The 26690-nt window shown below is 39.2% G+C and overlaps 1 pseudogene across 1 annotated transcript; it reads left to right on the forward strand.

Annotated features, from left to right (window-relative positions):
- Positions 1 to 44: 44 nt before the first annotated feature.
- Positions 45 to 26690, forward strand: LOC306907043 (annotated as a pseudogene). Its single transcript has 5 exons — positions 45 to 450; positions 4500 to 4601; positions 16971 to 17006; positions 17904 to 18107; positions 26380 to 26690. The product of its transcript is annotated as an uncharacterized misc_RNA (transcript).

Genomic DNA, 26690 nt, shown 5'->3' on the forward strand with positions numbered 1-26690 from the left:
AACGTATAGCATTGCCAAAGACATTTCTGAACTGGCAAGACGTTATGGAGTTTAACCTTTCTGATGAGAATCTTTTGCCCCTTAATGCAGTAGACTTTGGGGTCCAGTACCGCCTTGCATTGCTTGAATCAAAGGGAATAAGCGAACAAGCAGAACAGGACATGAAACGTAGGTGCAGGGACTACATGCTGGAGTTATCTAAGGAGATTAGGAAGAGACTTCCAGACAACATGAAACAATTAGAGGCTCTCAAATTCCTGTCACCAAGACATGTTGTGACTTCAAGCAAGCCAATGCTTGATGATCTTCCTTTTTTCTACCTCTTCAAGGGAGATGTAGGAAAAGCAGAGCAACAGTGGAGAATAATTCACACTCTAGAGTGGGAAAATAAAGAGGATAGCAAAACTGAGGACTTCTGGGTAGAAGTCTCTGGGTATACAGATACTGCAGGTGACAGAAGCTTTGAAGAACTTGGCAATTTTGCATTGTGTCTTCTTGCTTTACCATTCAGCAATGCAGCAGTCGAGCGTGCCTTTTCCCAAATGTCACTAATAAAGAACAAGCTCAGGAACAGGTTAGAGCAGACTTCTCTGTTAAATATAATGAGGATCCGAGCCTACATGCAAAGAAGAAAAATCTGCTGCCATGAATTTAAACCATCACCAAGCATGCTATCCCTCTTTACTGCTGAAATATATTCAACACCAGCTGAAGAGGGTAGAGAGGAGAGCACAGATTTCTAAATGAAAACAACCCTAAGACTGTACATAGTTCTTGTTCAAGCTGTAATAAAAAGGAGGCAGCACAGTTTTGCAGTATAAAGTTTTAAGTTCTGAAAAGAAGGCAACCAAGAACAGCTTTCAAGTTTTCCAGGACAGTGTTCAAGTTATCCAGTAAGCATATATACTGTATTGCTAACAATATTAAAATGCCAGTTTATGTTCATTTAATTTGCCTGTGTGTTAAGTTTTGTTTTGATGCTTGTGTGTTGACAGAACAACAGTGAATAAGAATGAGAAGAGAGCAGTGAAATGAACAGAAAATGTAAGTACACGTCATTTTAATTTGTTCATATATGGTAGGTGCAGGGTGTATTATGTAATACTATGCAATACATATAGGCAAGCCAAGATAATATAATCTAAACAAGACTCAAGTAAAATAAATAAAAAGTAATGCTAAACATATATTTTAATGCATTTTGTGGTAAACACACTGTTGTCAACTGCGATTGGACACGAGAAAGATTGGGCTAGTTTTTATTAGTTTTGGGCGGGTTTTAAGTTGCCTTTGGGCTGGAAATTTTTATTGGACCTGGCAACCCTGGTGAGTGCAGAGTTTATATGTATGTGCGAGTGTTTTATAGATGAGTGTGTGCAGAGTTTGTTTTATAGATGTGTGTGTGCAGAGTTTATATGTATGTGCGAGTGTTTTATAGATGTGTGTGTGCAAAGTTTATATGTATGTGCGAGTGTTTTATAGATGAGTGAGTGCAGAGTTTATACGTATGTGCGAGTGTTTTATAGATGAGTGTGTGCAGAGTTTATATGTATGTGCGAGTGTTTTATAGATGAGTGAGTGCAGAGTTTATACGTATGTGCGAGTGTTTTAAAGATGTGTGAGTGCAGAGATTGTTTTATAGATGTGTGTGTGCAGAGTTTGTTTTATAGATGTGTGTGTGCAGAGTTTATATGTATGTGCGAGTGTTTTATAGATGTGTGTGTGCAGAGTTTATATGTATGTGCGAGTGTTTTATAGATGAGTGTGTGCAGAGTTTGTTTTATAGATGTGTGTGTGCAGAGTTTATATGTATGTGCGAGTGTTTTATAGATGAGTGTGTGCAGAGTTTGTTTTATAGATGTGTGTGTGCAGAGTTTATATGTATGTGCGAGTGTTTTATAGATGTGTGTGTGCAGAGTTTATATGTATGTGCGAGTGTTTTATAGATGAGTGTGTGCAGAGTTTGTTTTATAGATGTGTGTGTGCAGAGTTTATATGTATGTGCGAGTGTTTTATAGATGAGTGTGTGCAGAGTTTGTTTTATAGATGTGTGTGTGCAGAGTTTATATGTATGTGCGAGTGTTTTATAGATGTGTGTGTGCAGAGTTTATATGTATGTGCGAGTGTTTTATAGATGTGTGTGTGCAGAGTTTGTATGTATGTGCGAGTGTTTTATAGATGTGTGTGTGCAAAGTTTATATGTATGTGCGAGTGTTTTATAGATGTGTGTGTGCAGAGTTTGTTTTATAGATGTGTGTGTGCAGAGCTTATATGTATGTGCGGATGTTTTATAGATGAGTGTGTGCAAAGTTTATATGTATGTGCGAGTGTTTTAAAGATGTGTGTGTGCAGAGTTTGTTTTATAGATGTGTGTGTGCAGAGTTTATATGTATGTGCGAGTGTTTTATAGATGTGTGTGTGCAAAGTTTATATGTATGTGCGAGTGTTTTAAAGATGTGTGTGTGCAGAGTTTGTTTTATAGATGTGTGTGTGCAGAGTTTATATGTATGTGCGAGTGTTTTATAGATGAGTGTGTGCAGAGTTTGTTTTATAGATGTGTGTGTGCAGAGTTTATATGTATGTGCGGATGTTTTATAGATGAGTGTGTGCAGAGTTTATATGTATGTGCGGGTGTTTTATAGATGAGTGTGTGCAGAGTTTGTTTTATAGATGTGTGTGTGCAGAGTTTATATGTATGTGCGGATGTTTTATAGATGAGTGTGTGCAGAGATTGTTTTATAGATGTGTGTGTGCAGAGTTTATATGTATGTGCGGATGTTTTATAGATGAGTGAGTGCAGAGTTTATATGTATGTGCGAGTGTTTTATAGATGAGTGTGTGCAGAGTTTGTTTTATAGATGTGTGTGTGCAGAGTTTATATGTATGTGCGGATGTTTTATAGATGAGTGTGTGCAGAGTTTATATGTATGTGCGGGTGTTTTATAGATGAGTGTGTGCAGAGTTTGTTTTATAGATGTGTGTGTGCAGAGTTTATATGTATGTGCGGATGTTTTATAGATGAGTGTGTGCAGAGTTTATATGTATGTGCGAGTGTTTTATAGATGTGTGTGTGCAGAGTTTATATGTATGTGCGGATGTTTTATAGATGAGTGTGTGCAGAGTTTATATGTATGTGCGAGTGTTTTATAGATGAGTGAGTGCAGAGTTTATATGTATGTGCGAGTGTTTTATAGATGAGTGTGTGCAGAGTTTGTTTTATAGATGTGTGTGTGCAGAGTTTATATGTATGTGCGGATGTTTTATAGATGAGTGTGTGCAGAGTTTATATGTATGTGCGAGTGTTTTATAGATGTGTGTGTGCAGAGTTTATATGTATGTGCGGGTGTTTTATAGATGTGTGTGTGCAGAGTTTATATGTATGTGCGGGTGTTTTATAGATGTGTGTGTGCAGAGTTTATATGTATGTGCGGGTGTTTTATAGATGTGTGTGTGCAGAGTTTATATGTATGTGCGGGTGTTTTATAGATGAGTGTGTGCAGAGTTTATATGTAAATGCGAGTTTCCTGGAGTGAAAAGTCTGCCCCCGCAGGCCACACCTTGATGGTCTTCACTGATGGCTTCACACGATTAATGTACTTGGGGGTGAGGAACAAAGAAATGTGATCAGATTGACCCAGGTGGGGGAGGGGGGTCGCGGTGTAAGCTTCAGCCATGTTTGTCTAGACATGATCCAAAGTTTTGTTTCCTCTTGTGTGGCAGGAAACATGCTGGTGGAATTTAGGGAGCACTGTCTTTAAGTTTGAGTGATTAAAATCTCCCGCAACAATAAATGCAGCCTCCGGGTGAGCAGACTGAAAATACAGCAAACTCATTGAAAGGTACGTAATTTAATACAATTGCTGATACATGTGTGAAGTGGGCAGGAATTCATTGGTATTTGCCACGCCTGAGATATCAAACAGTATTTTGGTATAAAATTTGGTATCCAGCTAGCGATCATATTATACACTAGATAAAACACATCTATTTTTTTAGCTATCTATATTGTTCAAGTCCTCTGGGGATGGCTTCACAAATTGAAATGACTGGTTATGAGGATTGAAAACATTTGGCTTCTGACATAGGCATTTCGATCAACTTCATCTCTGTATTGTGAAAAATGGCTTGTTTCATGTCAACTTTAAAACTATTTAAGCTCTGCCTGTTTCTTTCCTCAAACAAAGCTCGTTCTCAAATGCTGTATTTTAAGTTGAGTTGGTGTTTTGTTTAGTTTTTTCAGGACTTCAGCAAACCAGTGAAACAGAAGGTTTGTTTGTAGCCTTTTCTACATTGACATGCAAGAAATATATTTTTTCCTGTAATCTTTACATAAGACAATGATAATTGTAATTTTCATTAAGATATTTAATTTGTGTAATTTCGTTCACAGAAAAGTGGCTGTTAATGTGTAAAGTATAAATTATGTTGAATTAGGCCTTTATCAATAGGCCACATTTTTGTTATTCTGCTTTCAGAGATTTTGATTTCTCTTTTATAAGGTGCACCCACTTTACAGATTGCTCTTGACAAAGCAAAACAGACAATAGAGATCCAAAAGCAGAAGATTCTTCATCTTCAGGAAAAAGTTGACTCTCTGACAGATGGGTCATTCTATAATTAGGGGTACATTTCAGATCAACATAAAAGTGAAGAAATCAGTGTGATTTTCTGCAAAAAAATCTAGTTGTTACCATAATATAGCCCCATATTGTTCTAAATTCATTAGTTGCCAAGCTTAAGCTCAAATTACTTTTTAAATATTTAAATGAAAATAAATATTCGATTCATTGTTTTGTCAACTGTGTTACAGACAAATGTGGTGTCATAAAATACATAAATGAAGTACTACACATATGATAAAACATTTGTTTGAAAGTTCTTGAGTCTATTCACCAGGGGTTTTGAGGTTGTATGTCTAACTGATTTAAAAAATATGAATTTTAAACTGAATAACGGATATTCTTTGGTATACTATCATCAAGGATGGATATTTTTTCAACATAATTCTCCATTACACTGAATTTAGAATTATTTAACGTCTTTATGTAATACTGGTCACTCTAGAGATGTCATTTTTTATCATTTTTATACAATTTTAGCCTACAATTAAAGATTGTAGCAAACCCATTTTGTTGTGCTTGCTGTTTCCTATTTTGTACACTAGAGGGCAGCTGCATTGTTTGATCTGCTTTAGATGCATTTGTTCTTATTTTTGATTTTATCTCTATATATATGTTTATATATATATATATATTTCGTAATTTGGGTTGGTGTCATGAAAATGTAATTGAATCTGTTGTGTATATATATATATATTTGCCTGTTTTAAAGGCCTGTTGAAGATAATTGTTCCGTTTTTAGGATACTTGACTTTTATTTTGAAAACCATTTCTTCCTACCTGCTTACAGTGTTGTATTGCCTAACGAAGAAGCTGCTTAACCACGGAATGAATGCGCTAACACTAAGCAGTAAAGGTTTATGGTAAGCTAAGGAAAATACGACAACAGAGTCAGAAACGGCATGTTAACAATAGAAACGGCAAAGGCTGATTGTATTTTGGCAACCCCCGAAGAGGCACAAGGTTGGTGTTTGTTGCACGTACTGTGATTATTTTATAATTTGTGTCGGAAAATATGCTAACTCTTTTTACCTCATGCTTGGGGAATTAGCGGTTTATTGCTTGGTATAATTTTGATTTATATGAGAAAGTACAGTGATCATTTACCAATTATTGTGGACAAAAGGGGACACAAATGTGAATGCTTTGTTTTCTTTCTTTTTTTTGTCAGTTCTCACGTTGGTTTATGGAGTTGATTTTCGACAATAAATAATAAAACCATCAGTCGAGTCTCTTACCATCTTTCGGAGGGTATGTCACAGTGAGAACTTCACCCAGCAAGGGACCAGTGACAACTTTACCACATGCAACACCATTCTGCCTGTGAACGCCACGATCAAAACGGCACGGTAAGGCACAGAGCAGCGCTGCAGTATCGTATGTATGGTAAAGTGATGGTCAAGGAACACAATTACAGTCAAAATGGATGCCTTAAAGGATCAGATAAATAATCTACATGCAGAAATTGAAGAAAGTAGAGGCTTACTAAATCAAGGGGATATAGAAGGCTCGTCAAGGCAGGAATTAAAGGAGCTAATTGAAACCAAAAGAAAGGAACTACTTAAGCTGCAGCAGGAAATTGATGACAATGAGAAATTAAAGACATTACGTCATTCAGATCGCAAAAGTGTACCCACAGAGAAATTTCTCGCTTACCAAAAGGAGGAGCAAAGTAAAAAAGAAAGGAGACTGCTTAATCTTTATGAACAATGGAAAGTTCAAATCAGAACAACCAAAGAGAATTTAAAGAAGAATGCATCAGATACGGAACTAGCTGAAATGGTGGACGTCATTGAAAAGGGAAAAGATGACATCATGAAAGTTTACAGTGAAATAAGACAGGGTGCCATACCATCCAATGATCTAAGACGAAAAATAGATGCTTGCGAGGCAGTCACCAAAGACATTATGAGAATAATCAATGAGCGCTTATCCGGAATAGACGGTGACTTTGATGCAGAGCGTGAAAGGCGCAAACTCCGTGAGCTACATGCACATGACTATGCCCACTCCATATATGGAACTGCTTCTCAGGCAGCTAGCAGTCACTTCTCTGAAACAACAGTCATAACAGCAAAGAGGGCGGAAGCAGCCGCAGAGCTCGCAGCAAAGGAGGCTCAATATAAACTAATGGAGGAAGAAAGAACGCAGAAAGAAAAAATAAGGATGATGGAGTCTGAATTAGAGCGTTTGCAAGCAGAAAGGGATATAAAAGTAGCACGCGTCAGATTTGAAAGCTATGACAGGGAAATCAGACAGGAAACGGAGAGTCAGCTCTCACAGCAAACAAATAATACACACAGCAGGCAGAACCCTGCTATTTCCTTTGAGTATCAGCAGAATCCTTTTATCGTCCCACCAAATCCCTCCATTGACGTCTCTTCTCTAGCCCATGCAATACAAGACAGCATAGCCATTAACAGACTTCCCATGCCAATGCCCACAATGTTTAGCGGAGACCCTATCCACTACATTGAATGGAGAGCATCATTCATGTCGCTGATAGACAGAAAAGGTATCTCAGTAGCCGACAAACTTTATTATCTAAAGAAATATGTCAGTGGCCCTGCTCATAAATGTATTGAAGGCACCTTCTATCGAGACGATAATGAAGCATACAAAGATGCATGGAGTAAACTCAACCAACGCTACGGACAGCCATTCGTCATTCAAAGGGCCTTCAGAGACAAGCTGTCAAAATGGCCAAAAGTACAGGCCAAAGATGCTGAAGGGTTAAGGGCCTACTCGGATTTCCTAAATGCCTGTCACCAAGCCATGCCTCATGTGAAAGGTTTAGAAATATTAAATGATTGTGAAGAGAACCAGAAGCTGACACAGAAAGTTCCCGATTGGCTAGTAGCACGCTGGAACCGTCGGGTCTCAAAGGCCCTCATGGACAGCGGAGACTTCCCCACTTTTGAAGATTTCGCAAAATTTGTGTCGATAGAAGCAGAGATAGCATGTAATCCGATCACTTCCCTACATGCTCTGCATTCATCTGGCTCATCCTATATCAAAAGAGGCACAAATGAAACAAAGGGAAGTAAAGTAAGTGTCTTCAGCACTCAAACAAATGCAAACACTGAAAACTTAAGGTCAAACAATGGAAAAGAAAAACTTCCCTGCATGTGGTGCAAAGACGAAAAGCATCAACTGTCCAAGTGCACAAATTTCAAGGAAAGGTCTCTTGAGGAACGACGAACATTCATAAAAGACAATAAGCTGTGTTATGGATGTGTCAAACCAGGCCACAGTGCCAAAGACTGTCGTCACCGTCACACTTGTGAGCTATGTAAGGGAAGGCATCCCACCTGTCTACATGACGAAAATTACAAAAGGCATGAAGAGAAAGACAGACATTTAGTCATGGAGAGAAAGAGATCTCCAACTGAGGTGAACGCAGCTTCAAACCGTGCAAATGAAATTGTGACAGCTAGCCCACTCTGTGTCACTAAAGAGGGTCAGTCCTGCAGCACATCCATGATCGTCCCGGTGTGGGTCTCCTCTGCCACACAGCCATCCAAAGAGCAGCTCATCTATGCACTGTTAGACACACAGAGCGACAGCACCTTCATTGAAAGAGAAGTAAGTGATGAATTACAATCAAATGCTTTCCCTGTACAACTAAAACTCACTACTATGATGGGAGAGAGCATGATACTGAAAAGTAAAAGAGTAGATGGACTCCGCGTCAGAGGCTATAATTCAGGCGTTTACATCGACCTTCCTCCTTCGTACACAAAAGACTGCATTCCCATGAACCGTGATCACATACCTACCTATCAAACAGCGAAACAATGGCCTCATTTGGCAGCAATCGCAGATCAGATGCCACCTCTCCTGAGCTGTGATGTGGGACTCCTCATTGGGTATAACTGCCCCAGAGCTATAAAACCCAAACTTATAATTGATGGAACGGACAATGAGCCCTACGCCGTACTTACAGATTTAGGGTGGAGCGTTGTAGGCTGCTCTACACCTGGCCTTAATGAAGAACAATCTAGCCTGTGTCATAGAGTCACAGTAAAGGAACTCCCTCCAGTAACGCCAATGGACATAATAAGCATTCTGGAGTCAGACTTTAAGGACACCAAAGGAGACGACAAAACTGTCTCACAAGAGGATCTAATGTTCCTGAGCAAACTCGAAGATGGTATAAAAAGAAATGCCCAGAGACATTATGAGATGCCTCTCCCCTTTAAAAAACGGCCATCCCTACCTGATAACAAAAGGCTCGCTGAAATCAGGCTCAATCATCTACGGCGGAAGTTCGGCAAGGATGAGAAATACAAAAGAGACTACACAACGTACATGAAGGAAATCATCGAGAGGGGTGATGTGGAAGAGGTGCCTACAGATGGAGTTCAAGGTGAACGATGGTATATTCCCCATCATGGCATCTATCATCCTCAGAAGCCTGACAAACTACGTGTTGTGTTTGATTGCTCTGCAAAATACTGTGGCACAAGCCTAAATGAACACCTGCTTCCGGGGCCAGACATGATCAATAATCTAACAGGCATCCTCATAAGGTTCAGACAGCATCCCATTGCTCTTCTATGTGACATAGAAAAAATGTTTCACCAATTTCACGTCCATGAAGAAGACCGCAACTACCTCCGGTTCCTCTGGTGGAAGGATGGAGACATAACCACACAACCTCAGGAGTATCGCATGAAAGTACACCTTTTCGGTGCGGCGTCATCCCCTGGGTGTGCGAATTATGGACTAAAATATCTCGCCAAAGAACACAGCCACTCCCATCCAGTAGGAGCCCAATTTGTTGCAAAAGACTTTTATGTGGATGACGGAGTCACAAGTACTGATACGGTGGAAAGGGCCATTCAGGTGGCACAGGAGGCAAGAGAAATATGCGCATACGGTGGTCTTCGTCTCCACAAATTTGTATCAAACAACCAAGCTGTATTACAAAGCCTACCCCCATCAGAGTGTGCAGCAGAGGCAAAGACAAAGGACTTGACTTTCGATGACACACTGGCGCGAGCTTTAGGAATTCAATGGAGTATAAAAGAAGACAGCTTCAGATTCAACAGCATCTTAAAGGACCAACCAGCCACACGTAGAGGCATATTGTCTACAGTTGCCTCCATATATGACCCTCTTGGCTTTCTCGCTCCATATGTCCTCAATGGGAAAAGAATTCTTCAAGAAATGTGCAACCAGGGCACTGGCTGGGATGAACCCCTACCAGAGAGGCTAAAACCACGGTGGGAGAGTTGGCAACGTGACTTTACCAACCTACAGAAAATAAACATAGCTCGCTGTTACTTACCTGCTAACTTCGGAGAAGCCGTCGAAACAGAACTACACCACTTCTCGGATGCGAGCACCAGCGGATACGGACAATGCTCTTATCTGAGAGTCAAGAACAAGAAAGGAGAGGTTCACTGTTCCCTAGTGATAGGAAAGGCCCGTGTTTCTCCCACAAATGTGACTACGATACCACGGCTTGAATTAACCGCAGCAGTGGTTTCAGTCTCCATCAGCAATATGCTCAGAGAAGAATTGAGAATTGTCAACGGAAAAGAATACTTTTGGACGGACTCAAAGGTAGTGTTAGGCTACATAAATAACGATGCTCGCCGATTTCACACCTTCGTCGCCAACCGGGTCCAGAAGATCCGCCACTGCACAAACCCCCAGCAATGGCACTACGTTCCCACGGATGAGAATCCTGCAGATGGGGCATCCCGAGGTAAAACTGTACATGAACTTCTCACCTCCAACTGGTTCACTGGCCCTATGTTTCTCTGGGAAAGGAAGATACCCACGGTAAATGATGCAGTGCCAGACCTATCTATAGGGGATCCAGAAGTCAAAAAGGCACAAGCTTTGCAAACAAAAACCTCAGAAATAATGAGCCTTGCCGACCGTCTGTCCAGGTTCTCATCATGGTCTCGAGCTACAAGAGCCGTGGCCCGTCTGCTTCGCCGAGCTAAAAAGGTTGTATCACATGCTCTTTCTACAGTGAGCGAAAGAGAAAGTGCCGAACGTTTCATAATCCGGGATCTGCAAAGGCAAGCATATGAAAAGGAAATCAAATTGTTGAGCAAAGGTAATCAACTTCAGCATTGCAACAAATTACACCATCTTGATGCTTTTCTCGACACAGACGGACTCCTCAAGGTGGGAGGACGACTCCGCCACTCATCGCTCACTGACTCTTTCAAGCATCCAATTGTCATCCCCAAAGAGCACCATGTAACAAAGTTGATAATAGCTCACAACCATGAAAAGACAAAACACCAAGGGAAAGGCTTCACAATCAATGAAATTAGAGCCAGTGGATATTGGATTCCTGGAATGAGCAGAGCAATAGCATCATACATTCATCAATGTGTGAGTTGTCGTAAACTCAGAAGAGCTGCAGAGGGTCAAAGAATGAGTGACTTACCTGTAGAGCGTGTTGAGCCATCCCCCCCTTTCACATACTGTGGGATGGATTGCTTCGGTCCTTTCACTACTACACAGGGAAGAAAACAGCACAAACGATACGGCCTACTCCTTACCTGCTTTTGCTCACGAGCCATTCACCTAGAGATGTTAGAGGATATGTCCACTGATACCTTCATCAATGCTCTGCGATGCTTTATTGCTGTTCGAGGTGCAGTCCGTCAAATTCGGTGTGATCAAGGCACTAATTTCGTTGGTGCTAAAAATGAATTCAAGACAGCTCTACAAGAGCTTGACACACAGAGACTGAGCACATTTCTCTCACAAAACCAGTGTGACTTTGTCATGAATGCACCCCACTCCAGTCACGCAGGGGGAGTGTGGGAACGCCAGATAAAGACTGTTAAAAGCGTTCTGAGCTCCACTCTGTCACCTTCTCAAGGCAGACTCAATGATGCTTCATTACGGACTCTACTGTATGAAGCCATGGCCATAGTCAACAGTCGACCCCTCACTGTGGATAACTTAAACTGCCCTGACAGCCTTGAACCTCTCACTCCCAACCACCTAATCAACATGAAATCCAGTACAACACTCCCTCCACCAGGCAAGTTCCCTACAGAGGACCTGTATGGAGTAAAAAGATGGCGTCGAGTACAGTTTCTAGCAGAACAGTTCTGGAGTAGGTGGAAACGGGAATATTTGCACAACATCGCCACAAGGCAGCGGTGGCATACACCGAAGAGAAATCTAATGGTGGGTGATATTGTGATGGACAAAGATGAAACGTCGCCCAGAGGCGAATGGCGACTCGCAAGGGTCATAGAGACTGTCAGCGGTAAGGATGGATTTGTAAGGAGAGTGAAAATCTCATTAGGAGATAAGAGACTGAGTAAGAAAGGTGAACGTCTTGCTAAACCTTCCATATTGGAACGCCCAGTGCAGAAGTTGGTTCTGCTGGTTGAAGCTCCTTAAGCTTTTGGCTACATAAGGACAATGACATTCTTATTGACAAAATTATTTGTAGTTCATGGCACTTAATATGAAACACTCATAATTTTGGTGGGAGTGTAGCAAACCCATTTTGTTGTGCTTGCTGTTTCCTATTTTGTACACTAGAGGGCAGCTGCATTGTTTGATCTGCTTTAGATGCATTTGTTCTTATTTTTGATTTTATCTCTATATATATGTTTATATATATATATATATTTCGTAATTTGGGTTGGTGTCATGAAAATGTAATTGAATCTGTTGTGTATATATATATATATTTGCCTGTTTTAAAGGCCTGTTGAAGATAATTGTTCCGTTTTTAGGATACTTGACTTTTATTTTGAAAACCATTTCTTCCTACCTGCTTACAGTGTTGTATTGCCTAACGAAGAAGCTGCTTAACCACGGAATGAATGCGCTAACACTAAGCAGTAAAGGTTTATGGTAAGCTAAGGAAAATACGACAACAGAGTCAGAAACGGCATGTTAACAATAGAAACGGCAAAGGCTGATTGTATTTTGGCAACCCCCGAAGAGGCACAAGGTTGGTGTTTGTTGCACGTACTGTGATTATTTTATAATTTGTGTCGGAAAATATGCTAACTCTTTTTACCTCATGCTTGGGGAATTAGCGGTTTATTGCTTGGTATAATTTTGATTTATATGAGAAAGTACAGTGATCATTTACCAATTATTGTGGACAAAAGGGGACACAAATGTGAATGCTTTGTTTTCTTTCTTTTTTTTGTCAGTTCTCACGTTGGTTTATGGAGTTGATTTTCGACAATAAATAATAAAACCATCAGTCGAGTCTCTTACCATCTTTCGGAGGGTATGTCACAAAGATTTATGACACAAATATCACACGTAACACAATTGACAGATGCATTAGGAGAAAAAGAGAAACCTTTCTTTAAAATAAAACCTTTTTATTTTGACAAGTGTCAGCAACAAGAGATTATAATTAATTAACTCTCTTGGAACAATGGAGAAAACAAACAAAAACTTAAAAAAATGCTGTTAATACTATAGTCTCATTCACAAAACAGTCCTTTACAACTCATCCTACATATAGTCCATTTCATCTTCCAGTTTCTTTTGTCCTTTCATGTTTCTTTTGATTTCCAACAGTTCACATTTCTGAGATCTTGGACCATATGTCTCTGTCGATCTCCACATGATCTCGACGTGAGGTCACAAAAGTTGGAGGAGGAATCATCCTGATGACGTCATCATGCAAATACCATAGGACATCATCCCGTGTTGGCCAGAAAAAGCGGTTGACTCCAATCCGGTGCATACATTTGACTTCGACATGCGTTTCAGTCACCTCTTGTATAATGCCAGGATAAATATCATCGTCATATTTGAGAGAACACCACTTGCCAATGATGTCTGAGTTTTGCCAAGAAATTTCAGACAGGTCTTCACTGTTATTCTTCTGTGTGGGTGCTGTTGCCTGAACCTCAAAGGTAAACGTTTTTGTGTCATCACATTGACACTCCAGGGTCTGTCTCGTTGAGCAAAGGCAGCTCACATCTCGGTAACTGATTTTTCTTGGGGTAACTGTTACCACTTGGTGAATGCGCATGGTTGATGGTACCACCGGGAGACTATGTGGCATATTCTTTGTGGCTTCATCTACATCATCCTCATTTATGTAGAACAGTTTTACTGAGGTCTGTGCATCCACCAGTGCCTTGAAGAAGATCTCAGCATTTGGGATGTCTTTTCCATGGCTGACAAGTCGGTCAGCAGTCCTTTTGAGGAGGCCTCCAACTCCATCTGGAGCACCCTTGCCGTGGCTCGCCTCAAAAAAGTTCCAAGTGCCTGATTTGAACCCATATTGCTGCAGCTTAGTGCAAAACATATAGAAATTGCCTTTTTGTCTGTATTGTGTGCATGGCCCATCGCTGAAGAAATGCACCACAGTCACATTGGGATAGGAAGCCTTGACCAGATCGAGGATTGGGGAAAGATGGGTCCATATGGCTGCTGGGCCTTTCTCTTTTGATGAGCTGATTGTGCCAAAGCACACATGTTCTTCCACTCCACCAACATGTAGAACTCCAGTGTGAAGTGTTGCCTGCTGCTGGTTCGAAGCGAAGTGTACAGCTTGTATTTCAGAGGAGTACTTACAAGCATAGTTTTCTGAGAAATCTACATGAATTAAGCATTCATAATCTTTCATACTTCTCCTTAGTTCCTGATGGTAGGTGAATTGCCGTTTTATGTTAAATAGATGTCTTCTGAAGTTTTTTAGTTGGCACTGGAAGAGCTCTAGCAGGCTCTCCAAAGTCGTCTCCGTCGTCTTTTTCACTGTTGTTTTGACAGACACTTTCTCCTTTTCACCTTCCTTGTTCTTTTTCTCTCTGAGAACATTCTCTGTTGTCCACTGTGTGAAAAAAAACCTTTCTTGCAAATCCCCCTCAGTTGCAACTGGAAAGTCTCTAACTTTGCAGTTGGGACATTCATTGTACATGCAGTCCTTCAAGTTTGAGTCACAGCATATTGACTCTGCCATGTTCTCCAAATCAGTGCTTCCAATTAATCGGAGAGAATGTTGCTTTTCTACAAGAAAACAGAGATTCTCATGTACCTTGCAGAGGCAGGTCTCTCTGTCTGCAATGGATGGATGGACCACCCAGAAGGGCCGCATACGGCAGAACAAACTGTAGCAAATGCTGTTGTTGGGGCTCTCAAGGAGGAATTTCCTATGCAGGTTTTCATGGTGTCATTTAGGAACCTTTTCTGTTTCTTTATCTTTCCTCTTGTTATTGTTTGCGATTTTCCAGCTGTTAGGCGACTGTTGTCATCCCTTGTCCAGAAGGACATAACTTTGTCATGCTGTTTAAAACATAGGGATCTGTACTTCATCTTGTTGGAGATTATGGATATATCACAGTGGTTCTGCTGTTTTCTCGAAATTGCTAGAGTCTCCTGAATTTTTTTTTTCAACCTATATTTTTTCAAAATTCTTCCTGACACTACAGCTGCAATTACCTGTCTAGATTTCTTGTGTTTGGTAGAGGCGTACTTTTTGCGGATGCTGTCCACTAGGGCATGGTGGAAAACTAACGTTCTGTGCACTTCTCTAGGCACAGGAAATCTTCCTAAAAGGCGCTTGGTTTTTGATCTGGGTGAGTCTGAATCTTTCTGTAGTCTAGCAAATCTTTTTCTGTATTTGTCTGTTTGTCTTTTCTGTTGTTTGAGTGATTCCCTCAAAGCCTGAATCTCCCTGTACAATTTTGACTCCCTTCTCTGCACTTTCTTCCTTCCAGCAATTCTCTGTCTGAAATCATACACAAAGCATCGTGTTTTCATTTATGCTCAATGGACAGAAGAAGGATGACCAGCAATTGCTATTATAATTTGTTTCGATTATATTGTTAAAACTATTTTCTGCATGTTGTTCACAAAACCTCTACCTTGACATCTGAGGCTGTGGATCAACTTCAGAACTCAAGGGTGGAGTAACCTGGTTCACTATCACTTGCTTTCTCTCTCTGGACTGGTGTTGGGCTTTTCTCCAATATGCTCGTTTCCTTCTCTTCTCCCTCTCACTTAAATCTTTCACTGTCTTCACCTTTCCTAGCTTTTTGTCCTCATGCCACGTATCTCTATGTTTTTGTAAATAAGCAGTCCTTCTCTCAGGATCAGCATCACGCCGAGCCCTGTACTGGCGCTGCTTCTCAGCAGCAGATAACCTCATTTCCCTAAAACAAGATTAAGAGCACTTTATAGTTTTTCAACCTTGATTGATAGGGATCACATTAAATAAATGTCAGCAGAAACCCACCAGTCCAAACCATAAAATCATATAAAAATGAACCATACTTCATGAAATCCTTGTTTGTTGATATATGTATATTTCTGGAGATAATATAGATTTAGCTGAAAAGCTTTGGAATGCTCCTTTAATCAAGTGTAATGATTTATTCAGTGTAATATATAGATAATATAATAGTGCTAAGATTACGGTAGTTAAATTAATCCCTTAATGTGAATCACATGTTTTTATAAAATATCTATTACTATGTAATTACACTTACATTTTACCATGTCATTCCTGTGTAATAACAATAGTTAATGTATGTTTTTATCAACAATACTCAATATATAGACATAAACTATGACAAGAAACCCAGCCAACATTATCAACCGTGTTAATCCCTGTCAACTGTGTTACACTTGATGGGTAACACAGTTGACAAGTAACACAGTTGACATTTCTTCCATTTTAGGGCTTTGTGCAAACTGTAGACCTTTGAACATGTCCCCACATTACCTTGATCAACTGGTGTTTTTATACATTTTCTTTACATTTTTGTAAATATAATATCTAAAGTAAGTACACAAGACCATGATGATAACACAGTTGATGAGCAATTCATCTACTCTTTGTGTAGACAATAATAATGATTACAAATTGAAGTGGAGGAGTAGAAACTTACCACACTGTATTTCAAATTCCCGCCACTGAAGGTCGTGACATCACATGATGTTGGACATGTGACTTTGGAACAAACCATTGCTGATTTATAGGGGTTTTGTCAATGGGTAACACAGTTGACAAAGATTTCTCGGACACACACAAAGTTAATAATTTAATAGATATAAACGAGTGAATTAGTTTTTATAATACATTTGCCTTGTTTAAATGATTATTTTTAACAAAAATGATGAAAATAATATAAATGTAGTGTTAATTTGAAAGGCAAAACTTAACTTTTAGCAAATCGGACGGCACAAAAAACTGTTATTTCCAGTACAGCATATGCATTTTCTCCTATTTAACTTATGGAACTGGTTTACTTTTCAACATGAAATAAAGAGGAATGTGCCCAAATATAAAAGTGATCATTGCTTGAAGTGAATTTTCAGTAAAAATTATAAAAACAACCCATGGACTTGAAATGTACCCCTAATTATAGAATGACCCAGATTACAAAAAAATTCTCCGATCAAGATTGGAGGATGGTACGTAATAGGGTCACAAACTTGTTTTAAGAACAATTCTGCCAGTCATGTTGCAACTTTTAATTAGAAATGCTTTCATCAGACAAGAAGGGCTGTGGACCCTGAGGGTGACATTAGTTGTTTTAGGAATTTGGTTTTAGGAACCAGCCACAAGGGTGGTTCCCTAAGAACTAAATGATCCCCTAGGGCCATTTTCCTAGTTGCATTTACACCAAGCATTGAGTCTTCATTAGTTAACAGTCCTGTCTAATATGGTATAAGATTAGAAGTGTTATACAAAGAAAGTAATCAATATAAGACAAAGAATTAGTTTTTGCCATGTGGTTGATATCGAATGTCGCTAGCTGAGCAGAAATTGATAGTCATGTATCGCCCGGTCATATCAAACTTGGGTTGGATTTTATCCTCCGTGTAAAGTTCAGAGGTCCATCTATCATGGTTTTCCGTGTTCGTAGAGTTAGTTCAGCCAATTAGCCTACACTTACTGTCACTGGTAGTTCCTATTTTGCTGGGTAAGACCCTACTCTGAAGCAGGAGCTAAAGGATTTTGTAGAACTAAATTCATTCTGATTTCCTGCAGTGTGAACACACCAAAAAGCGGGTACTTCTGCCAATAGTTATAGGAACTGTAAAAGATTCCTCTAGTGAGAAACCCCCTATTCCTAAATGCTAAATTGTAATCAGTGAGCCATTAGGGTGACAATAGTTTACATGCCCTGTCAAAAGACTGGTTGTTAAAGAATTTTGTTTTAAGAAGGTTGTTGACCAATAAGGTCACCCCTCTTTTTTGCGTTTGAGACATTTAAAATGTTTTCCTAAATTAAGTGTGGTTAAAAAAAATATATGTAAAGTATTTACATATTGTTTTGTTCTCCACACATTTTTTCTTTGTCATAGCACTTCTTAGGCAAGAAGCAGTTATCTCGCTTTGACTGGCACTGACTGCATCACAGGAGAAAGAGTCCAGTGATGAATCTTCTGATTCCTCAGAATCTTCAGATTCATCAGATTCTGAACCAAGCGCAAAGAAGAAAAAGGATAAGTATAAAAAGCGAAGAAACAAGAAGAAATCCAAGAAACTGAGGGTTGATTTTAGGAGAGGTATGTTTATTCTATCAAAAGTATTAAAAGGTATAGTTCATCCAGAAATGAAAATTGTCAAGGCTTTAAGTGAATAACCGGATAACATGTCTCAACGCACCTGGTGATTAACACATGAAAGTGTTTATAATAATAAACTTAATTTTTTATAGTGCCTTTAAAAGTTGCATCTCAAAGCACTTTACAAGAACATACAAATTAAATACATTGACACCAAAAATAGAAACATGCATCAAAACAAATGTAAGAGACAGATGTATTAACCCCCCCGAGGCCGTGTAGGTAAACATGATGGCAATATATGGGCGGTTGATGGCAATATGGACTGACGGCCAAATGTACACCATGTCACTTTTTGTGCTGTAGCGGTTCATAAACAAAACTGCATCTGTCTCGCAGTTACAAACTTTTAATGTCTAAAAGGTATTTCGCAACACTTATTTTGAAACCACTGCTGATGTCTGAGTAGGGTGGAATAAACACATGACACACTCGATTTGATGCAGATAAAAACTGGAATTTATTACAGAAAAGCCGAAGCCACTAGATCCAGTTCGTTACTATTAAATGTAGTGTGCTATGTACAATCTCAAGAGTAGGAAACAGTTTAGAATAAATGGTTGGTGAGGGGCTAGCGAGCAGGCAATGGAGTAGGTTACAAGTTTAGAGAGCTCTGCACAAAATTATATTTTTTTACCCTTTTAAATGGTGCTTTAATTGACTATGTGATACAAACGATTATCTAAGACTGCCCTGCATATTCGGAGACGATTTATTCCCTTATAAATATAAATGGCGAGCAACCTGCGTAAATATAAGTATACGGGCAAGGCCTCTACTAACAAGACGAGCACCGAGAAACCTAGCGTTAGCAACGAAGCTAATACGATACCCGAGACGGCTGAACGAGCTCAACGAACTGGAGAACAGATTGATGTGACGACGGTGACGAAGGAAGAGTTATTGTCCTCTATAAAAACGGAGATGACCACGCTTTTCCAAACTGAGTTGAAGTCTATTATGGCTAAAGAGTTTGGAGTTAGATCAGAGCTACAAGCAGTTAGGCAGGAGATAGCTAACAACACATCAGCTTTTCGGTCAGACCTGGAAGTGATTCGAACGACTGTGTCAGACATGGAAAGAGGACTCTCAGGATGCTCGGATGATATCACGGAGCTACAAAACACTGTGCGCAAGCTGGAGGGAAATGTTCAAAATTTACAAGAGAAATGTTTGGACATGGAAGGTCGGATGCGGAGGTCAAATATCCGCATTTTGAATGTTGCTGAGGAAGATGGCCCCAGTACTCCTGCTTCTGTTTCAAGGCTAATTAAAAAAGTCCTTAAAATAGATAAAGATGTGCTGATTGACCGATCCCACCGCACTCTACAGGCGAAACGGATGGATGGCAAACCAAGAGTGATTATTGCAAATTTACACTACCATCAAGACTGTGTAGAAATCCTCCGCCTCGCATGGGAATCCGGCCCGCTACAACACAACGGCTCAACCCTACTAATCTTTCCTGATTATCTACCCAGTGTAGCGCGCGCCAGGTCGGCATTTAACGAGGTTCCGTAAACTGCTTCGAGGACGAGAAGGGGTCCGATATGGTCTTCTACACCCAGCCCGATTTCGTATTACGTATAAAGGGACGGATAAGCAGTTTCAAGACGCAGTGGAGGCCATGGCGTATGTTAAGAACAACATCCTGCGTGAGGTGGCTTAGCTTCGCTTTTTTCGTCTCAGTCTATTGACAGCAGACTGTTTTTTTTTGTGAGTGTACGAGCTTAGGTTTGGTAAATAATGCAAAATACTAGAATGAGACTTTTCGATATGGGACTTAACACTTCGTTTCTTTTAAGGATTTTTTTTCCCTCATCTCTTTTCTTTTTCTCGTCAATGAAAGACTATGCTACATATTATGTTCTTTTTCTCTTTTTTTTTTTTTTTTTTGAGGGGATATTTGGGGTTATATTCAAATATTTTGTCAACATGTCTGTGCAAAGCGAGCTGCAGAGCTAGAGTTCTTTAAAAGCACTTTATGTGTGGATTTGTTATTTGCGAGATGTTAATTTTTCACCATGTTCTAGTTGGTGACTGGGGAAGTTACTGTTGCACTAAATTAATTGCTCCTATTTTTTGTTTTGCTAATTCTGGGTTAATAGAGGGACCCTCTTCTGTCTACATGGCACAAAAGTTACTTAGGTTGGATCCGTACTACTACAAATTATAAATATTTAATACTAATATAAATGAACGCTTACACTAATGTATCAGGTAGATAAACTTTGTTAGTTGGAATGTTAAATCACTAAATCACCCAGTGAAACGCCGAAAAGTACTCTCACATCTTAAGGATTTGAATACCGATATTGCCTTCCTGCAAGAAACTCATTTGAAGGCATCTGACCATTTTAGACTTAGAGGGGGATGTGTGGGACAAATTTTTCACTCTATTTTTAATTCCAAATCTAGGGGAACGGCTATTTTGATCAAAAAGACTATCCCGTTTGTAGTGTCAAAAGTTGATGCTGACTCTGCTGGTCGTTATATAATAGTAGTGGGCAGACTAAACAGTGCCCCAGTAGTTCTAGTGAATGTGTACGCACCTAACTGGGATGATAGTGCATTTTTTACCAACCTCTTCTCTCGAATTCCTGATATAGATACACATCGTGTCATATTAGGAGGAGATATTAATTGTGTATTGTCACCCTCACTGGATCGTAGTTCACCTAAGACTATGCAACTAACTCGTTCTACAGTAGTACTTAATCAACTTCTTAAAACTTATGGATTGACTGATGTTTGGCGCTTTCAGAATCCTGGGTGCAGGTGCTATTCTTTCAATTCACCAGTTCACAAAACATATTTTCTTGAATCGATTATTTTTTGTTGATAATAGTTTACTTTCATTAGTTAGTAAATGTGAATACCAGGCTATAGTAATATCGGACCATGCTCCACTATTAATCACTTTAAACTTGCCTACTACAAGTAGTGGATATCGGCCATGGCGATTCAATACATTACTACTCTCAGATACTGAGTTTGTAAAATTTATTTCCAAGGAAATACATGAGTTTTTAGAGTGTAACCGGACCCCAGGGGTGTCTTATTGTCTAATTTGGGAAATGTTAAAAGCCTATCTCAGAGGCCAAATCATATCGTATAGTGCTCGTGTAAAGAAAAAGCAACAGGAAAGGCTTAAAAAGATAGAAAGTGATATTCTGCAAATTGATAGGGTTCTCTCACACTCGCCATCAGCGGATTTATTTAAGGAACCTTCAGACAGAGTTCAATCTGTTATCTACTAAACTTATTGAGAACCTTTTGAATAAGTCCAGACACAAGTCTTATGAACACGGTGAAAAAATAGGAAAAATCTTAGCTCATCAACTACGGCAACAAAGTGTCGACCAGTCAATCCTTGAAATTATTGATGAACAAGACAAAAAATTAACTGATCCATTAGAGATTAATAATAGGTTTAGGGAGTATTATTCGCAATTATATACATCTGAATCCAGTAGAAATGAGGCACTGTTTGACTCATTTTTTAGCAAATTCACTCTGCCCACTATTGATGAACACTATGCCTCAGATTTGGAAAAAACATTTTCAAAGGCTGAAATATTGAAAGCAATTGCCACCATGCAAAGTGGAAAATCGGCAGGTCCAGATGGCTTTCCGAGCGAATTTTTCAAAAAATTACTTTTTACTCACTGTATATGATGAGTCCTTCATGTCAGGGTCATTACCAGAAACCATGAAGCAAGCAGTTATTTCTTTAATTCATAAAAAGGGTAAAAGTAAATTAGATTGTAGCTCATATCGACCCATTTCATTATTAAACGTTGATAGTAAAATATTTGCCAAACTTTTAGCATGCCGATTAGAGACGGTTATACCTTCAATAGTGTCTGATGATCAGATTGGCTTTATCAAAAATCGATTTTAGTTCTATAATATACGCAGACTTTTGAATATCCTTCATTATCCCACTCCACCCGATATACCTGAGGTGATTTTGTCACTTGATGCTGAAAAAGCATTTGATCGGGTGGAGTGGGACTATCTCTTCTATACCTTGAAGAAATTTGGCTTTGGTCCTAAATTCATTTCATGGATTAATGTTTTATATTCTTCTCCTGTAGCAGCAATTTGTACAAACAATAACATATCATCCTTTTTCCAATTAGGCCGTGGGACTAGGCAGGGTTGCCCATTATCCCCCTCCTTATTTGCGCTGATGATTGAACCCCTGGCAGTGGCAATACGGTCCGATAATGCTATTAAAGGCATACTGAGGGGTGAATTCGAACATAAAGTGTCCCTTTATGCAGATGATACCCTCTTGTATGTGTCTGAACCGCTTAAGACCCTGCCTCGTCTACTGTCATTACTTAGTAGCTTTGGGAAAATATCAGGATAAAAAAAAATAAACATGCAAAAAAGTGAACTTATGCCGATTAATGCTGCTGCCAGACTTATCTAATTTAACTCCTTACCATTTAAATTGAGTAAAGATAAATTTAAGTATTTAGGTGTATGGGTTACTAATAATTACAAGAACCTCTATAAAACAAATTTTATTCCATTGATAGATTCTATAAAACAAGATTTTGAGCGCTGGGGTACACTACCGCTATCACTAGGAGGCAGGATAAACACTGTCAAGATGAATATCCTACCTAGATTTCTATATCTGTTCCAGTGTATACCGATATTTTTAACCAAATCGTTTTTCCTACTGATAGACAAGCTGATATCAGCATTTATATGGAATGGGAAAAATGCACGCATCCGTAAAAGTGTTCTGCAGCGGCACCGAGAGCATGGAGGACTATCATTACCCAATTTTCAGCACTATTATTGGGCAGCTAATGCTCGTTCTATGTAATATTGGTTTAATTTGCATGCTGGTGGGCCTAAGTGGCTGTCCCTTGAGAATTTATCATGCCATCCTGCTTCTTTACATGCATTGCTCTGCTCAACTTTGCCGTCACCTCATCCAATATACAAATACTCTTTGAATCCAGTGGTTAAGCACTATTTTAAAATATGGGGACAGTTTAGAAGACATTTTTCACTTAATGATCTATCAGAAATCACATGTTTACTCCATAGGCGGAGTTTGACATTCGAGCCAGGGGGGCAAAAAAAAAGTCTGGAAATGGCGACAAGCAAAACAGTAGACTGAATCATTTCTAACGGAATACTCAAGCCAAGGGTAATTCTTGTAGAAGTAAGTGGAAAACGATCGTTTTGTACTTCCAAAACATTTTGAGGGGAATTGGGGCAGAGCAGGTTGCTTGGGACAGCCGTGTTTTTCTCCAAGATCATCTGTGTTGGTGTTAGCTAGTGCATCTGTGGCCGTGGGGTGAACGTCAGGACTGCTAGCGGTTGCTGCTGATCCAGAGCTGCTCGGTGTATCCTCCAAGTTCAAAGCGGTGTCTGTTTGCCTGTCGTCATCACCGGTTACTGTTGTTTGTGTTGTATCTTTGTTAGATCCAGAAGACTGAATATCTGTGTCATTTGGAGCTCGACGTTTTAAAAATCTCCTTGTGTCCATATTTTTGTGTAACGAGTCCGACCAGGTAACTACAACGGTATTACATGCTAGCTAGCTGAGAATCGCTGGACTTACGTTACTTGTCACATGACCCAGAGCCCTGAATTTTTTTTTTACTAAAGGAGTATATGAAATCAGATGTATTACCTACCACCATTTAGTTGTTTTATTTAAGATATTTATAATATATAATTTTTTTTAAAGAATGCAATTATTTTTTTTGTTGAAACAATGCAATTACCCGTTTCAGCCGCCGGGGGGAAATGCTCCCCCTGTCCCCCCGCAAACTCCGCGCATGGTTTACTCCTACTATTATAGATGATTTTTTTGGTGCCTGGTCTGTAAATAGCCTTAGGGTTCTAAAGGATATGTATATTGATGGCACTTTTGCAACCTTTCAACAAGTGAAAGTTAAATTCCAAATTCCCAACACTCACTTCTTTTAATATCTTCAAGTTCGCAGTTTTTTTGCATCTTCTGTTAGTCACTTTCCCTCACTACCACCTGACTCACTTCTTGAGACTGTTCTAAAAGTGAATCCATACTCTAAAGGAGCCATTGGCAAAATCTATAATGCTATGAACACTCATAATATGGAACCTCTAGCTCACGTGAAAAGATTATGGGAAGAGGAACTGGTCATAACAATTTCTGAAGATACATGGGAATCTATATTGAGAAACATTCATTCATCTTCAATATGTCAAAGACACAGAGTGATTCAATTTAAAGTTGTTCATAGATTGCATTGGTCTAAAGTAAAGCTGGCAAAATTTAAATCAGATATAAATCCTCACTGTGATAGATGTGAAGCCAATCCAGGCACTCTGTCTCACATGTTTTGGTTCTGTCCAAAGCTTGAAGTTTTTTGGAAGTCTATATTTAAATTTATTTCCGACACATTGGGGACAGACATAGAGCCTGATGCCATGATCTCTGTATTCGACATTGTGCCACAGCAGTTTTACTTAAATCAAAACAACAAAAGACTCATAGCATTTGCTACTCTTTTAGCACGGCGACAGATACTGCTTAAATGGAAAGACAAGTTCCCTCCAACTTTTAAAATGTGGCTCATTGATCTTTTATACAATCTAACCATGGAAAAAATAAGGTATACTACAGCAGGCTGTGCCTATACATTTTTTTATATCTGGCAACCAGTTTTGGATCAAATTAGAATGGTGGATCCTTCTCTAATCTCAATTTCAGAGGAGTACTTGTGTTTTTTTTTTTAATCTAAAACATGTTAATGATTGTTTTTATTTAATTTTTTTGATGTGTATTGGTGCAACAGGTGGGGATTGTTCATGGGTGGGTGGGTTAATATAAAAAGAAAATGAATTTTAAAGTGTATATCTTATGTTTGATATAAGATGTTCAATAAAAATACTTTGAGGGAAAAAAAGAATAAATGGTTGGTAAGAGAACATAAAGTGGCGTCAAAGAAAAGAACAGAGTATAACAAAACAATCCGTAAACTAATCCTAATCCTAACCAAAGAAAAATGTGAAAAGAAAACCGAGAACTTCAGTGCATGCGGGCACCTAAATACGCTAGCTAAATAACAAAACATACAGGGAGTGGCGCTCACTCCTAACCTAGTGTGTCTAACAACTTCACACTACGGGCGTTATGTATACCGCGGCATACTAACCTGACATTCTCTTACCAAAAGAGCAGTTTGTAGGCAACCTCGTAGTGTTGAACTTGAACACACAGTTCTCAGTTTCGCTATCTCAAAAGTAAACTGGTCGAGTTCCAAACAACAGATGAACAGGGCGGCACGTATATATCTCACGATGATGTCAACAGGATTTCACATAGTTCTCAGTTTAGAAATAACAAGCTAGTCATAGTCATAGACAGAACCGTGAACAAAGCGCTCCACACGCTGAGAGAGAAAGAGCATGAATGAACAGGTCGTTCTTTTTAAGTCATCTGGCAACCTCTGATTGGTTCCCAGACGCCGCCCCTAATGATGGAATGATGAGTGACATACTGCTAGACCAACCACAGCAGAGTGGACTAAAATACTAAACACACAGAGAGAGGATAATGAGCAACAATCATTCACACAGGCAAAGCACACTAGCGTATCGCTAGTCTCTAAACTAAATGAAAACAAAACCCACGTGGAACGTAAAACACCGGTGATACTTCTCTGTTTATGTCAATGATGAGTCACGCAGGTAGGCTACTAGGCTCCTCCACAGAGGTTGGCATCCCGCTCTGTCTAAACATAAAGAACATAAACAACTTTAGTGATAAATGTACCGTAGTGATTCTGTAGAAGACAAAAACATAGTTTAGATGATGGATTCATGATGTACTTGCTGATTTTAGAAATTCTGTAAATTTTAAGGTAAAAAAAGGTAATCTGGTAACCTAGCTAGTTATTTTTATTGTTCAAGTTTAATATCCAATTGCTAGTGAGAAGAAAAAATATATATTTTAGATATAAATATGCATTTGCAATGAACATTATAAAAAATAAAAAGTATTTAGTAGCTCCTTGCACAGTATTTATTGAAGCACATGCAATGCAACCTGTATTACAGTTGTCATAACCACATTTTGGCTTGAAGTCTGCTCTGAAAGCAAAAGCACACACCAAAATTATTCTCATTATTAATACAATTTACTCACCTTTGTTGTATCAACTCGTACAACATCTTTTTTTCTTCCTCCCAGTAAGAACCCCTGAAGACTCCATCAAGCGCTACCACAAAGTGTTACAACTGGTAAATGGTGGTTCCAGTAAAGCTGAAGCATACAACAAAATGAATGTTGACAGAAATACGATTGTCATGCAGGCCCCCATTGCTCAGTTGGCAATTGCAAATCCGGAGGAGTACAAATCTTTGAGAGCAACCTTTAAAAAGGGAGAAAGCATCCAAATATTTTCTGATATCCATCTTGCACGGTGCCTGGCTCAGCCTAATGTAGAGATGATAAAACATTTGAAAGAGAGCAGTGCCCTTCTTGATATCTCAAAGAAGTGA

This window comes from Barbatula barbatula (assembly GCF_947034865.1).
Source record: "Barbatula barbatula genome assembly, chromosome: 17".
NCBI classification, from domain to species: Eukaryota; Metazoa; Chordata; class Actinopteri; order Cypriniformes; family Nemacheilidae; genus Barbatula; species Barbatula barbatula.